This window comes from Ascaphus truei, chromosome 1 (genome assembly GCF_040206685.1).
Source record: "Ascaphus truei isolate aAscTru1 chromosome 1, aAscTru1.hap1, whole genome shotgun sequence".
Taxonomy (NCBI): Eukaryota; Metazoa; Chordata; class Amphibia; order Anura; family Ascaphidae; genus Ascaphus; species Ascaphus truei.
The window spans coordinates 65,857,861-65,873,500 of record NC_134483.1 but is presented as its reverse complement, the minus strand read 5'-3'; positions in this window follow the sequence as shown (position 1 = coordinate 65,873,500).

Sequence of the window (15,640 nt, the reverse complement as noted above, 5' to 3'; positions counted from 1 at the left end):
CGCGACCCCACAGCGTCAGTTGACGCCGAAGACAAGGTAAGGAAGGGGGCCTGAGCTTGGGAGGGGAAGACCAGGTATAAAAACCTTTTTATAGTACTGTGAATAGAGTTTCTGGACTAATCTTTTTCTTTTTATCTACGTTTCTATGAAAAATGAATGTTGTACAATGATACAGAGCTGTGCTCTCAAAAACGCCTCTAAAGAAAATAATATAAAATGTTAAAGTACATGGTGCCCATACACACTTTCCTCCTACACTCTTATTCACAGGGACCAGAAGTAATGCATTTTTCCACACTGAGGGATGTTTATTGATATTTGGAGAACTATGGGGTTAGCAGCTATAATTAGTATAATTAATTATTAGAATTCCTGCTCCACCTCTGCGGTATTAATGACAGCACTCAAGGGACATGATCAGTTATTGAAAGAACAAAAGCTGTGCCTGTCTCTAATTGATTTTCCTATAACTGGTAAATGAAAATAATTATGTGCGCACAAAGGTCAGTATTATAGGTAGCAGCAGGGCAACAATCAATTAGGTATTCCCCTATCTTTGTTTTTTTAATGACAAAAATAACAATAGTTCTAATAAGTGGGAGTATCATCCTGAATGGGTGAAATAATTGGTTTTAGCACTGACAATCCTACAGCACCTTGGTATGTGTTCCCTTTGTTCACAAGAAACATTTATGACGGTTTTTCCTCAACACTTTGAGCTTCCAAATTAGGGGAGGGACAAATTAGGAGAGATAAACCAGTTACCACCAGTAATGTCTACATACAGTACCTGTTCACCAACCCATCGCACTGATCATAACCTTGACCTTGTTATTTCCGGATTTAATTATTCTCAGATTTCTCAGCCTCATTATATTATCCTACATTATAATCTAAACACGTCTAATGCTCAAAATATAGATATCCTTACCATTCAATTCCTACAAAAACACTTAACTTTCTATTTTTCTGGAACAATTTTTTTTTAAATTTTGTTATATTCCTGTGATTGTAGCCCAGATACTAGACAAAATTGAAATATAGGTTCATATTTGCTAAGCAGTAGTGTTTACAAAGCAGTGGTATTCCATAAGACAACTTCTTGTGTAAAAAGTCACCCGAGGCCATGCAAGGCGTGCGTACGACGGAGTGTTTGACGTCACGCGCAGCAGCCGCAGAGGCGATTTGTGGCCTAGGGGAGATGCGATGGGGAGACGTGTCGGAGGCATGTTAAAGGTGTGCCTGTGATGTCACATGAGCGGTTCGCCCTCATTGGCTGAACTGTATACGTGACCCAGCCATCATGCAACAAAAGCAAAAGATTTTGTCTGCTCAGGAATCGTGCGCGGTTGGGCTTTGTCGCGCATGCGGTCACGTGCTCTATGGTCTGCCTCATAGAGGCATGGCCTTTTGTTTGCATGGCGCATGTGGTCGTGGTAAGCATGGACGCGGCCTTATTCACTTTAATGAGCTTTAAGGTTTCTTCTGCCACTGGAAGGTGTCTTATGGAATACCACTACTTAGTAAATATAGCTAGGCCAGAGTATTAAAGAGATCTACAATCCAACTCAATCATGTGTACCCATCTCACTAAGCCAAATATACATACATACATGGACAAAAGAGGACCGGCAGGTACTACAAAGTAAGCAAAAAAGAGGGAAGTTTAATACTCAATGTTTTGGCTCTAACAGGAGCCTTTTTCAAGAGCTCTTAATAAAGGTTCCGGTGAAAGCCGAAAAGTTGAGTATTAAAACTCACCATTTGCTGCTTACATTGGAGTGCCTGTTCTCTTTTGTCCATTCTCCCATTCCACGGATCGTATGCACCCAGTTGTTTTTCCTTTTGTCCATTTGTGAGTGCCCTGTTTTCTGTTATATATGTACGTATATGTATGTGTATATGTATATATGTATATACATTGTTGTATTCAATTATGATTCCTGTGCTCAATTTCTTAAAAGTACGTACAGTATATGTAAAAATAGGGCTTGCCATGAATTTTAAGTCCACCATAAATATTACTTTAAATACAGAATGCTGTAGAGATGGCTGTGTGTCACAGAGTTGGTGAAAGGCAGGTGTCATGCAATAATTACAGGCAACTACAGTACAATGGACAAAGCAGAAGCAAAGGTCAGACAGGTGCAGGTCAGGGAAGGCAGGATAAAGGTTTAAACAGGGCAGGATGAGGGCAGACACGAAACAGAGTAGTCAGGCAGCGCAAACTGGGGTCAGGGCAGGCAGTGATCAAGAGCTTGGTCAAGCAGGAAGATAGTCAGGCAGTAAGCGGTCAGAGGGCACAGATGGCAAATCGGAAAACAAGGGGCAAACCCACATTGATCTAACAATCACAAACTGGAAGTGGTCTTCTCATGAAGGAAGCTAGGGGAACTATCCATGACACAACAGGTGTGACCAGTGAGCAGGTAGAGCTCAAAAGTATGAAGTAGCCCAGTTTAGCTCACTGCTAGAGTCGCTGTCCTAAATAGCAGATATTGTGGGTTGAGATCCTGTTGGGCTTGGACTCTGTACAGTCAAAATAGCTGACGGAGGGGCTGTCATGCAAGATCTTAGCACTAGAAGCTGTAGGAGACTGCAATGAACAATAGTAAACCGTACAGGATAAATACAGCAACATAACTATGAAAAAAGTCACAAAAAAGTAATTGCATTGAAATGTAAATTAATATTGAACTTGTTAGTCTTATAGAAACAAGCTCTTAAATCTACATGAAAATGACATTCTATAAACTAGGATAGAAACAGTGACTAAAAGGAAGCAAACATACACCATTTCAATATTTGAAGTAGTGTATAAAAATTCTGTGTTGGGAAATCAATTACACTGCTGAAATTATCAATATATAGTACAATTTAAGTATAGTCTTAATCAGAACAGAGAAGCCACACTTAATATTGGATAGAGGCCTACAACAAATAGCCCACAAAAATAATGTGGATTTTGTGGTAACTCTCTCTCGGTCTGCGTGTAAGTAATGCAGAGTTAAGGTATGACTTAACTAGCTTTATATTAAGTCCCTGTGTTAACCTTAGCAGACTTTAGTGGATATGCACTCTAAGGGGAATTACTATTTTGTATATGTAACGGGTATTCCCCCACCCAATCGCATATAGAGTGTATGTGAGGGGGAACCTACTGTATATGTTACCAGGTGTGGTGCAGTATACCTGTCAGGCTCACAGGAGGTCTGAGCCTCCGCTAGTGAGAGCCTGGGGTGAATCCTCTGGAATGATCTTATTCGGTCAGCGCCTCCACCTGTGTAGGATTCTAGGAGTGTAGAATGTCCACTACACAGGACCCACATGTAGTAACCACATACACAGGAGTATACATATAACCGTTTACTATATGCAGAATAACCATACATCACATATCATCAACAACAATAACTGTGTCACTCTGTAACACTACTCCCCATGGGTGATAACCCCACACTCTGTACCAAAGTCCCAAATGTCCACTAAGAGACCCAGAACCTATAGGCAGGATCAGCGCCTGATGTACCGGTTTTGTTGGTGCACTTTTAATATGATACCTGCCCCAGCACCTGGGGCTGCAGATTCTTCACAAAGGATCCGCTGCTTTGCGATATCCTCTGCGACGTCCTAAAACTCTGCCTGGCGGTGGGTGGCTCCCGCATGGAGTGATCCACCTTTGGAAAGTCTCTTGCTGTAGAGCCTGTTTGAGCCCAGACGCAGTCCACGATCACTGCGTGCAACTGGCACCGGTAATATCACATAGAACTGGGTACTATAGAAAGCAAACCCCCCTTTGCACTGAAAGGGGCATTTCCTGAAACTGCCAAACTAACTGATGTGGCTGCACTGCAAGCCACACTGTATCTTCTTGTCAGAGCACACAGCACTGCAGCTGTGTCACTGACAAGACTCAGACTCAGATTATGGCAGGGTCCCTACCTAAGGGGCCTTCCCTCTGAACTTACCCACTAACCTAGTGGGGAGTGGGGCCTAACTGGGGCCTGGGGTGTCTGTGGCCTAGTACAACAAAGCACTGCTCTCTGTACACTACCTTCCCCAATCGCTTCCTGGATCCAACTGACAAAACCCTGTCTGCACACAACATTGTATCTTCTTTGCTGCAGGAGAAGCTGCCAGCTCTATTGGCTGTCTGGCTGCCTGTGACCAGGGTGAAAGTTCAGTCCCCAGAGGCTGCTGGGAATTGTAGTTCTTGGTACAGCTCTTGCCTATGGGGACCGCATGCGCGATCTTTACTGCGCATGTCTGAAGCTTTAATGGCTGCCGCTACTCTTAACTGAGCATGCACAACTTCCAAGAGCTCTTGCACACATGTAATAGCCACCTCTATGCTTGCCAACCTCTGTGCATTGCACTGCACAAGCGCGAACTCCCGCGCCAACCTCAACATGGCCGCTGTGACTGCTCAGCTAACGCGCAAGCCTCCGCACATGCGCGAACACATTAAACATGGCGGCGTCTGGCCGCAGCTGCCACCGGGAGCCCCCCGGAACGTGCTTGCCCCTGCAGCAGCACACACGCAAGGGGGAAAGAAACCTGCAGACAGGGGGACCAGAGGGACCCTGGCTACATATATAATTATCACTAACAGCCATTATAGTTAATGCAATGCTGTTTCCCTGGGAAAACAACCTTACTTAACATTATTTTATGTCTTTCAATATACTGTAAGTGATAAGCTATAACTTAAGTTAAAGGAGCAATCCAAGCCGTTTTTATTTTATTTTTGTTTTACATAGGATTGAAGCAGAGGGTCTCTGGAGCTGAACCCCATTAATTTCAGCTTTGGGGACCCTCTGCTTCTCGAGATACAGAACTCCAAAAGGTGCTTGTATCTTGGCAAAGGTTAAAGCTCCTGTTTCACATGGGCCAATAGGAGGCCAAACCTAATGTCATGGCTTCCTATTGACCTTTAGGGCATGGTAGCTTTGAAACTCTGCCATTACATGAACACTGGTAGCTGAATGACGTGACTACTGCACCCCCTATGGATGTATCGCTGGAAGAAGAGGGTCTCCTGAAATTAATGAGGCTCAGCTTCTTAGACTTTCTGCTTCAATCCCATGTTTAAGATAAAACAAAAATTGCCAAAAATATTGTCAGATTAGATTGCATCTTTAACGTCACGTTAAATTACTAAATGGAGGTTTGTAGATCTTAACCTGTGAGCATTATTCATTAAAATGTGATGGTGCTAATTAGGTCTCTATTGCATGGAAACTCCTATTGAAATGAATTGGAGTTTCCGTGTGATAGTACTCTAATCGGGCACCCTGGCCATTTGGGGCATTAGAGACTGAGAGACTTCCATAAAAGAAAGCAGCCTCTACAGGTGAGTAATATTGTGAGAGCCAAGTTTATGTTAGAGCAAAGAGGTAAAAGAGTGAGAGCAGAATAGGACATGTACAACCAGGGCCTTGTTAGCCAAAGAGCAGACATTCCAGAGGGCACAGGAGAAAGGAATAATAAAGGAAGGGAGACATGGAATAGGTATTAAATTAGATTGGTTACCACCCTTGGGAGGGAGGAGGAGGCAGGGAGGTGTGATCGAGAGGAGTGTGTGCGGTATATGAACAGGTCCTGGATTAGAAGAGATATCTCCAGCAGCAAGAAGGAGGAGTAGACAGAGAGAAATTAGGTTAGACGAGGATTTGTGGGAGTGCAAGGTGTTCAGAAGTAGCTGAGATAGAGGTATGTAATTAGTGGTGCAGTGTATGGGAACATGTAAAGGTGGAGGGGAGGGGAAAGGAACATATGTGGATAGAAGGAGAACTGTGTGGAATTTGTAAATTATAGAGCCATTTACAAAGGAGTGAGGAAACAGCAAATATAAAGAACAATAGGGAGGGCATATTGATATGTAGTGAAGGTGGTAGGGAGATAAAGTTAGGAGAAGAGAGTTCCCAAGTATTGGACAATATGAGGAGTTGGAATTGAAATAGCAAATGTATAAATCAGGCCTGAGAGGGAAGTATAGCATGGAAGGTTACACAACAGTTGCTAATGTTCTATTGTTAAAGTTGTGTATAGATTGTCAGAGTATTTAAGGAGGTAAATTCTCAGCGCAGAGTTGATTATAAAGTGTTGAATTCAGGCCTTCTTTTCTTGTTCACCTCCAACATCACTCTAATGTAACTCTTCAGATACTTCACTTGTGACACTTAACATATAGCACAGACATTGGCATAGCCAATACAGGTTTGCTTAAATACTCTAATAAAATAACATGAATCTAAGAAAGGAAAGGAGGGATTGTGACTAATTAAGACAGACATACTGAAGGAGGTGTTAAGTTGAAAAATTCCAGTTGCAGTGGGGTGAGTTTGATAGGAGAGGAGTCAGGAATTACACCAAGGCATTTAGCTTGAGGGTACCAGGAATATGGTGGAGTCATCTTTTGCATGTAAGAAATCCACTACAGGTGTAGTTAGAAGGGGGGAAATTATAAATTCAGTTTTTGCCATTTTAGTGATTATAATATAGTGAATGTAAAACCATGGGGAGACAGTTAAGGGCATAAGTCTGAAGTGAAAGGGGATTAAGATTTGGGTAGAGGCGACGGTGAAAACAAATAACTATATTCGTTTTCCAAGGGAAAAGGTGAACAGTAAATGGAAAAGAGTAGAGGTCGTAGAACGAGAGATGGGCAAGATTACTTTAACTCTGGAATTTCGTGAATCAGTCTCAAATAAGCAGAATTCTTACAAACAGAATCTGCTGTCTTTTGCTGTGACAGAGAGAGGGGATAATGTATATATAGAACTTGCTAAAACCAGTACAGAAAATCTGTGGAACGGATTTTGATAGGTTCACCTATCGCTGCCTAAATCAAAGCCCAGGGTTAAAAACACTGGATCTTTTATCTTTACAATCGCTATCAGCCATGTAACATCTCAAATAGCACAATATGATATTTTGTGAATTCTATTTTAATATTATATGGCTATATACAATTATAAGATTATATATATATATATATATATATATATATATATATATATATATATATATATATATATATATATATATATGTAGCACTGATTCCCCCACCCTCTGGGAGGTTTACCCTGGCTCAGTCCTGTATGGTGCTCGGTACCTGTTTGGCTCATGAGATGCTGAGAGTTCCGCGATGACATAGGGAAACAGGACATGCTCATAATGATCTTCTTTCTTGGTGCCAGCACCTCCAGCCATAGTGGGCTCCAGTAGAAATGAAGGCAATCCCCACCATGACAGTCTTTTATTCCTATACATCTGTCCAATAGATTGCGACTCAGACAGATATATAAAAAGGGAAAGTCTTTATTACACAGCCACTGCTGATGTTCTTACAGCGATTGTAATCAGTTGGCAGGATAGCTTCCAGGCTCCTGGATGGTACGGGGCTGCTGGTAATAATGAGGCCTCACTAGAGTAGTGGAATGCACCCAGCCCATGAGGGACTGAGCACGTCTTCCTCCAAGCCAGGAGGAGACTTGGTTTACATCCTCATCCCTCGAGGAGGAAGAGGTTCTGACTTCCCTCCACCCTGTGAGGACGGGGTTTCTCTCTATAATTTAGGACACCTCCTCCATAGTGCAAAAGGGGAGGGCACCGGCTCTGCATCCTTATTGGACAGACGCAGACTCCATGTTATCTCCACTTTTGTCACTCACAGAGGCTGCCACAGAACGGTATTGTTTATTCGTTTTTTGTTTTATATACTGTATATATATATATATAGTCAATGAAAAAATAGTTTGCACTCAGTTTCTCAAATGAAGGCAGATGCTCGTCCCATATTGAAGCGTACACGAGGTGACCAGGGAAATCCAGGTAACAAAGAGACAGCACACCGCAGTATAATGAATAAATAAAGTGTATTAACAACACGGGGCAGCCAATGTTTCGGTCCTCAGAGTGGGACCTTCCTCAGGGCAGTGCTTAAAAACATAACTGTATTTGAAGTAAAAAGACCAAATAGAAGAAGAAAAGCATGTCACTACACTAGCACTACAACTCTAAAGTTTATTTATTAAAATGTTGTCAGACATTGTCAGGAAATATTTAGCCAATTTTCTTTTATTTAGTGCTTTCTTTATTATGTATTATGAATGGAAATGTATTTACAAATAAACATTAGTTGTGTGATTTTTACAATAAATCAACTGATCCTCTAATTATCATCCACCAACAAGGATACACTTTATAGTGTGAGAAGGCAGTACATGTGTTTTTACAGCATGAAAGCAATTTGCTTAGAACTGCTTAGTGAATCCAATTTGAATACAAGGGGGATATGTATCCTAACTGTGCAATATGCTCCAAAGCACGATGTAAAACATGTAATTTGTGTCAATATTAATGAAGCTTGTTAATCTTGTTTCTTACAGTTAACACAGATCTATTAGGAGCAAAGGTTAAAAAAATCTAAGCCAGTTACATTTATTTCATAATAAAAAAAAAAAGAAAACTGCTCCTGTTCTATGTATTCTTTTCTCCCCTAACTACACCTGTAACCACTTCCAAAACAGCTCTCTGGAACAAGTGGCAGAACATTGCAGAGTGTCATTTTATCCAGTTTGCAATGCTTGGTACATACTGTGCTGTATTTCTCAAATGTAACATTTATGTTTAAGCCTATCACAGGGGTGCGCAAACTATTTGTGCTGCGCCCCCCTTGCCTAATTCCCTGGTGCTCGCTCCCCCTACCATGCTTTCCGGTGGGCGGAGGTCATGTGACGTCATGCCATGACCCCTCAGCATCATTTGATGCCGCGTTTGCATGGTGACGCGTCACACAGCCGGCAGAATCTAGGTTAGTGGAGTGTTACAGAGGCCTCACGCGATCCCCCAGCATTAAATGAAATGCCTGGGGGAAGAGCGTGGGGCCTCTGCAACTGCCAACGCCCCCGCAGACAAATCTCCCGCCCCCCACTTTGCGCACCGCTGGCCTATCATATAAAGGGGCCTATTCAAAAAGCAGTGATAAATGCTTTAATGGTCGATAAATGCCTTTATTGCGCGATACTGCCTGCTTTGCAATTACCAGTGATAACAGTGCAGTGTCGCGCTATAATGGCTTTTTAACAACCATTAACAGCCAGAGCCAAAAAATGTCGCCTGACAAGCCAAATGTTTGACAATTTTTTTTGTTTTTGTTTTGGCAAAATCGCTTTTTTTTGCCAGTAATAGCTATTCACAAAGCAGTGATAAGCTTAACGAACGTTAAAATCTTGCAATATCTTGGCGCCATGATAAAAGTATGTGCTAAAGATATTGCAAGATGCAGAAAAGCATTTTTGTTTCTGCACGGGATTGATACTTGAGGCCGGCGGGCCTCTGGATGGTCCCCACGGGTCCCCGGGGATCTCAAGATGGTTCCCGCGGGTGTCAGGGGCTCTCCGTGTTGTCCCTGCGGGTTTCCAGGGGCCTCAGGGTGGGCCCCGCGGTTGTTTGGGGGTCTACGGGTGCTCACCGCAGGTGTCCAGGGGCCTGGTGTGGTCCCTGCGGGACAACACGGGGGTCTTCAGGTCATCCCTGCAGGTGTCCGGGGGTTGTCCCTGCGGATGTCCAGTGGTCTCCGGGTTGTCACCATGGGTGTCTGGGGGGGTTCCGCGGCTCCCCGCCAGCCTCCGAGGGGTTTCCGCTGGCTTCCAATATCAATGTAGTGATGAAAACAAACATTTCATCAAGTTTTATCACCATAGCGGCTGAACGTAATGAATCCAGGCAATCATGCAGTTTCCATATTCATGTTAATACTAGTGCAGGAGGCCTTCTGAGCTGAACCGCATTGATTTCATACCGGGGCCTGTATCTCCGGAAGCAGGGGGTCCTGAGGCTCTGAGGTCCTGAGGCTGAAATCAATGTGGTTCATCTCAGGAGACCCCCTGCTCACGTACACTATACTGTATGTAAAAATTAAATGAAAGCAGCTTCATTACCTTAGCGGCTAGCCGCTAAGGCATTGAAGGGGTTAAGGCACAGTAGATGGTTTATTGGGGCAGAGGGGGTAATTGAAATGGATACTTGGCCCAGGGTATGTGGTTAGGCCTACCAGGAAGGTTGCAGAGGAGTTAACCCCTTCATTACCATAGCAGTTGTAACCCCCGTGACCCACCAGGTAGGTCTAACCACCCACCTTGGGACAAGTAATCCCCTACCCCCAATAAACATTTAAATATCTACTACCTACAAATACACAACCCACCCCCTAACAAATACAATACAGTAATGGGCAACATTACTATTATCCAGATATGGAAAATTGTGCATTTGACCATTTAAAATAAAACCAGCCAGCATAAAGTAAAGAAAACTTGCACTTGCGCCTGCCAGTGTGGAGGCCATCCTCATCTTCTTCACCGTCCTTGTCCTCCATTGGCAGCAAAAGTACAATAAAAAATACAGTCAAATGGCCCCTAACCCCTTAATCACCTTAGTTAGTACCACTCTCCACGGGACTGTCTCTTCCTGTGACGTCATTTCCGATTACGGTTGTAGCCAATCTGCATCTAGGAGGACGCTTTCCCCAGCACTGGTCCTGTTCTCTGAGTCTCCAGTGGGCTGAAATCTGCGGACCAAAGGAACCAGCCAACCCACTGCGGGTCCAAATTATCCCCCAAAAAGCGCCCATCTCTTATTACAACCTGGCCATGTACAAACTGATACCGTAGAAAGAGTACATAGAAGTGGACATTTTATAGGCCACAGGGACAGTATGTTATGCTCCAGAATTTCACCACTTTACAATGTTCAAACAATACTGAAGCTCTACTCATTGTTAGAAGCACGATTCCCTGTCCATATAAGTGCTCAGAAATATGTAGCCATGTGCAAAAGTGGTGTACATATCTCTTTCTCATGCTGGCAGTAAACCTGGTAAGTATGCAGGATTGCCAGCAACAATCATGGAGGTTTGCCCTCAAACCCTGGTGAGGTGTCATATGTCCCAAAGGAAGTGACAACATGCTTTATGTCCACCCTTAGTGACACAGTGCGTGTTTGTCCTCTGGGGGGTGATATAAGACACAGCACTGCCTAAAGTTAGGAGGTCATTTCCTGTTGTTGTTCTGCCTCTGTTCAGTGAGAGGCACGTGGAGGTCTGCAACAGTGTTGCAGTGGTCTCATGCTAGCTGTGAGTCAGTGCAGCTCAGAGCAGACAGAGACAAGCTGGAGAATCTCTTTGAGGGGAGAGGTGGAGAGCAACTCTATTAGAGGAGAAGGAACCTTCCTAATGGAGTGCAGCAGAGAGATGAGCAGCTGAGCTGCTAGCTGTGAGGGGCAGCTTGCCTTACATCATGCCAATAAAGATGCCCTGGTTCACAACAACCCCCATGTGTGAGTGTGAAGTTACTCCACAGAGGAAGGCACCACAGAGGAGTTCCTAATCTAGAGCCATCTTCCTGCAGACGCAGAGATCCTGATGAGGTGGAGGCACTGCAATGGATATAGGTAGGACTCGCACACACTACCTCAGCTACCTGTCTGGCTTGACATCCCCGAATACCATCATGCGGGAGACTCAGGAGTCCTGTTGCCTACAGGTGCACCACCATACACAGACATGTAACGGGGCTGGATAGACCACAGGGGCCAATGTGAGATTGGGTGGGTCAGACCAGACATGATCAAGCGTTACATATACAATATTTGCCAAATAAAAATATCATTTGTGAGCACATTCACATGTCTCAGACAAGTCTGCAACCCTGCTTTTCCCCATTATCTCTTAGCATACAGTGCTCCCACTGCAGCTAGGGATTCTGGGAAAATATATGTAAATGAACATGTAATCTATTTTAACATTAACCCTCATAAGCTTAGGCCTGTTGCATTAGACAGCTGTTCAACATAGCCTGGGTTAAAGAAGTGCATAGCCAGAAAACCTACTTCAATATTTGAAAATATGTATCCATACAGATTTTACAGAGAATACCGTATTACTAATTCACAAACCGGAATGTATTTACCATAATAATTCCCCCAAATATCTCCAGTCCATACAGAGGGAGATCTCCAGGTTCATTGATGTTTTATTGTTTAAGAAGTTACCAGCCAGAATCCTGCTGGTGACATGTTCAGTAAAGGTGAGTATGTCCCTCATGGATTAGTGCTGCTGATTTATTTTCTGGCAGCTGCTATTCTTTGGACATAACTGTACAACACTTGAACTAGTTACCTCATAGTGATAATAAACTGGCATCCTTGCTCCTGGCTGACCCTCTACCCAGATTTAGGTATATTTTAAATAAATAAATAAATGAATATAACAGTTGTCCAATTCTTCATATGGGAAGATTGCTGCTGTATGTAATAAACTCATACTGTATGTAACAATTCTACAATCATCATTAGTTTTGTCTAAATGTAGTAAAACATTTTGCTCAATTTCTTACAGTATAATAAACTTCTTTATTTTTCTCATGTCAAGTGTAAAACACAGTTCAAATTAGCATGCTGTAGTCATCTAAGAAATGGAATTAGAATTAGCTCAAGGAAAGACCTTTTAAGGAATTTTCAACCAATGATTAATTTTGCAGGGTACTTTTACAAGACGGGATAAAAATGTAGGGCACATGTGGAGACATTTCAGAGTTCTGATATATCTTGCCCCTACCCGGGACCCATGTAAAAGGTAGTGGTTTACCTCCTCATGAGAACCATGCTTGTAGGTATTGTCAGGGACCCTCTTGTGTTGCCGGTGTAGAACTACGGAATGCTCCTTCTCTTCACCGTGTGTCCGTGTTGCAGCAATATATTTTGTCAGCTGCCTGGATTTCCCATCAGCGTCGCTCCAATCAAAGTCATTCAAACAAAAGAGCTATAGGAGATTAGTGATAAATCGTGGACCTCGGCATAGGCATGAACTCACCAGATATTGAGAAAATTAGAAAAAATATAAAGACTTTATTGGATCCATTGGATCCATTAGATTCTAATTTTCTCAATGTCTGGTAAATTTGTCAATAATCCACAATTTACTACCACTCTCCTACAACTCTTTTGTTTAAGAAATAAAATAGTCTGATACTGTAAGTATAAATAAATTACTCGAAATATATACATGTAGAATATTTATCGTTTATACTGAAGACTAAAAGACAGTCATTTTGAGAACTGATATGACAGACTGAACATAGGCGTAATCTATTATTGTAGAGTTTGCAGGTGCCACATGTCCATTAAAACCAATTTCTTCTTTATTGATTTGATTACTATTTCAGCAGGGAGTAGTGCCTTGATGCAGGAAGATATCTGTAATTTAATGTTTGAGTTTTGTAGGAAATACTCCCATACAATTACATTATCTACATTAAATGTACCCTTTAAAGGTTATATATAGCTTACAGTATACTTATTACCCTATTTTTTGCTTGAGGTTAATGGGTATCAAATCTATTTTATCATCAATATGCTGTGCTAATAGGAACATGTGATTATTACAGCATAAAATGTACTGTTTCTTTAACTTTAGATTCAGTTTTCCCATGCAGCTTAAATCAGGATATAGATTTTAATATTTATTGAGGGATAATTAATTATTTTTTTGCTTAAGATTGCAATTATTTCTTTGGTTTGTTTCTTGTTTGCTTCATTGTTTTTGTTGTTGCTTCATTAAATTGTTCTTATTTTATTATTATTTTTTATAATTGTTATGTTTCTTTTGTGATTTTAATATTATTTTATAATACCATTGTTTTTTTCTCTTGGAGATTTGAAAACACACAACCCCTTTAAACTCAGAGCCCAAACCCACCACATCATATATACTTGTTTCAAAAAGGAGTTCTAATGAGATTGTGACCCCATGTAATATAGCAAAAGACAAAAAGCCTCAGTGCTACATCCAATATGACAAATTATATAGTTAAATATGTATCTGTCTATGTTTCTAAATTTCTATTGGTAAACAATTTGGAGATCCTGCCTGGTTTTAAGCTCGCTCATTGCACCTTTTAAATGACAATTCTTGTTGGGTACCTGTGAATGACCAGTCTATTAAGACAGTTTTCCCTCCATTAGCGAGGTTAATGAGAATTTATTTTAGGGTTCAGTAGTGTTGGAACTTGCAAAAGAGGGGGATAAAGAAAGAAAAAAATGAACAGTGAGCAGCTAAAACAAAAACCCACGTGAAAGGAGGCAATAGTTAAAACACTAATTGTCTCATATGTGCATATAAGTGCACATATAATATGACCTTAAGGTGATGATGCACTAGATTGCGTCTGCAGCCGTCGTAGGGGGTGGCTCAGCACCCCTGGGTCTAGGAAAGTGAAACAAGAACACAGCGCGCACAACTTAAAATAGTGAAGTATGAACAAATTAAATTTATATTAAAACATTTAAGGTTCTGCGTACATCAATATGAAAAAAACAGGTAATCAGTGAAGTATGATGGAGTTACCGCACGCCGGAACTGGAGACCGCAGATAGCAGAAACACCAGTGGTACATCAGCAGCAGAAAATGTCCTCCAAAGCACCATTCATATGGCCCCTCCGTGATCCAACAACAGTTAGGTCAATGGTGTCGGTAAGAACCGATGGTAGGTTCCCACTGTAAAGTCCAAGCACTCGTTGTATTTCCTGCTTTGCATCCCGCTACACGCACTTCCGGTCGCGTGACTCGGGCGCACCGGTCACCAGCTGATGACGTGTCACACACAGTATACCTCTCTCAAGGGTTGGATGATAGTCCAATCGTGTGGAACATAACAGGAGCGCAACGAAGCAGCATGTGTATATGGGGACAACCACAAATGGACCAAATAGTGCAAGTAATGCAAATATTGCAGAAATAACTGTTAGCAGTATATCCAACACTACTTCTTCAGGGAAAAGTGGGGGATACCTTGGGGTGGTTTGCAAGCTTAAATGCTTTGATCAAAGAATTGAACCCTTATGAAGAAAAACAGATATTTAACTATATGATTTGTCATATTGGATATAACACTGACGTTTTTTGTTTCCTATTTGGTAATTTTTTATCCTGATGCCTAAGGCTTCCCCTCAACCACTACATTCTAATTATCTATTGCGGCATGATGGTGCAAAGCATACCCTCTGTTAAAGGTGCCTATTTATCCTGTGTTACACCCCATGTTCTTGACCACTCTGCCATCATCCTTTTGATGATTAAGGGCCTCATGCAGTTTAGTCCGATAGAAATTATCGGCAGGGTTTTGAAATCGCCATTTTTTTGCCGTGTTGCTCTCACGGTATGCAGAAAGCCCCAAATACCAGTGAGAACCCTCAGGTGGTCTCTGCGGGTCTGCGGGGCCCCCACATCTCTTTCCCACAGGTATCCCTGTGGGTCCTCAGGTTGTACCCGTGGGCGTCTGGGGGTCCTTAGGTGGTCCGTGTGGGTCCCCGCAGGCATGCAGTACCAATCCTGTATGTCAAAAATTTAATATGGTCTACATTTAAATCAATACACCCCCTCCCACCCCCACCAAACACATACAGTACAGTAATGGACAAAATAACTATTATCCAGATATGGATAATAGATTATTTGTCCATTATTAATCACAACATTAGCCAGCATAAATAAAGTAAATACAACCGTTCTACTTAACCCTGGCAATATGAAGGGCATCCTTGTCAGCTTACTGCAGGTCCATGTCCTCCGTTGCC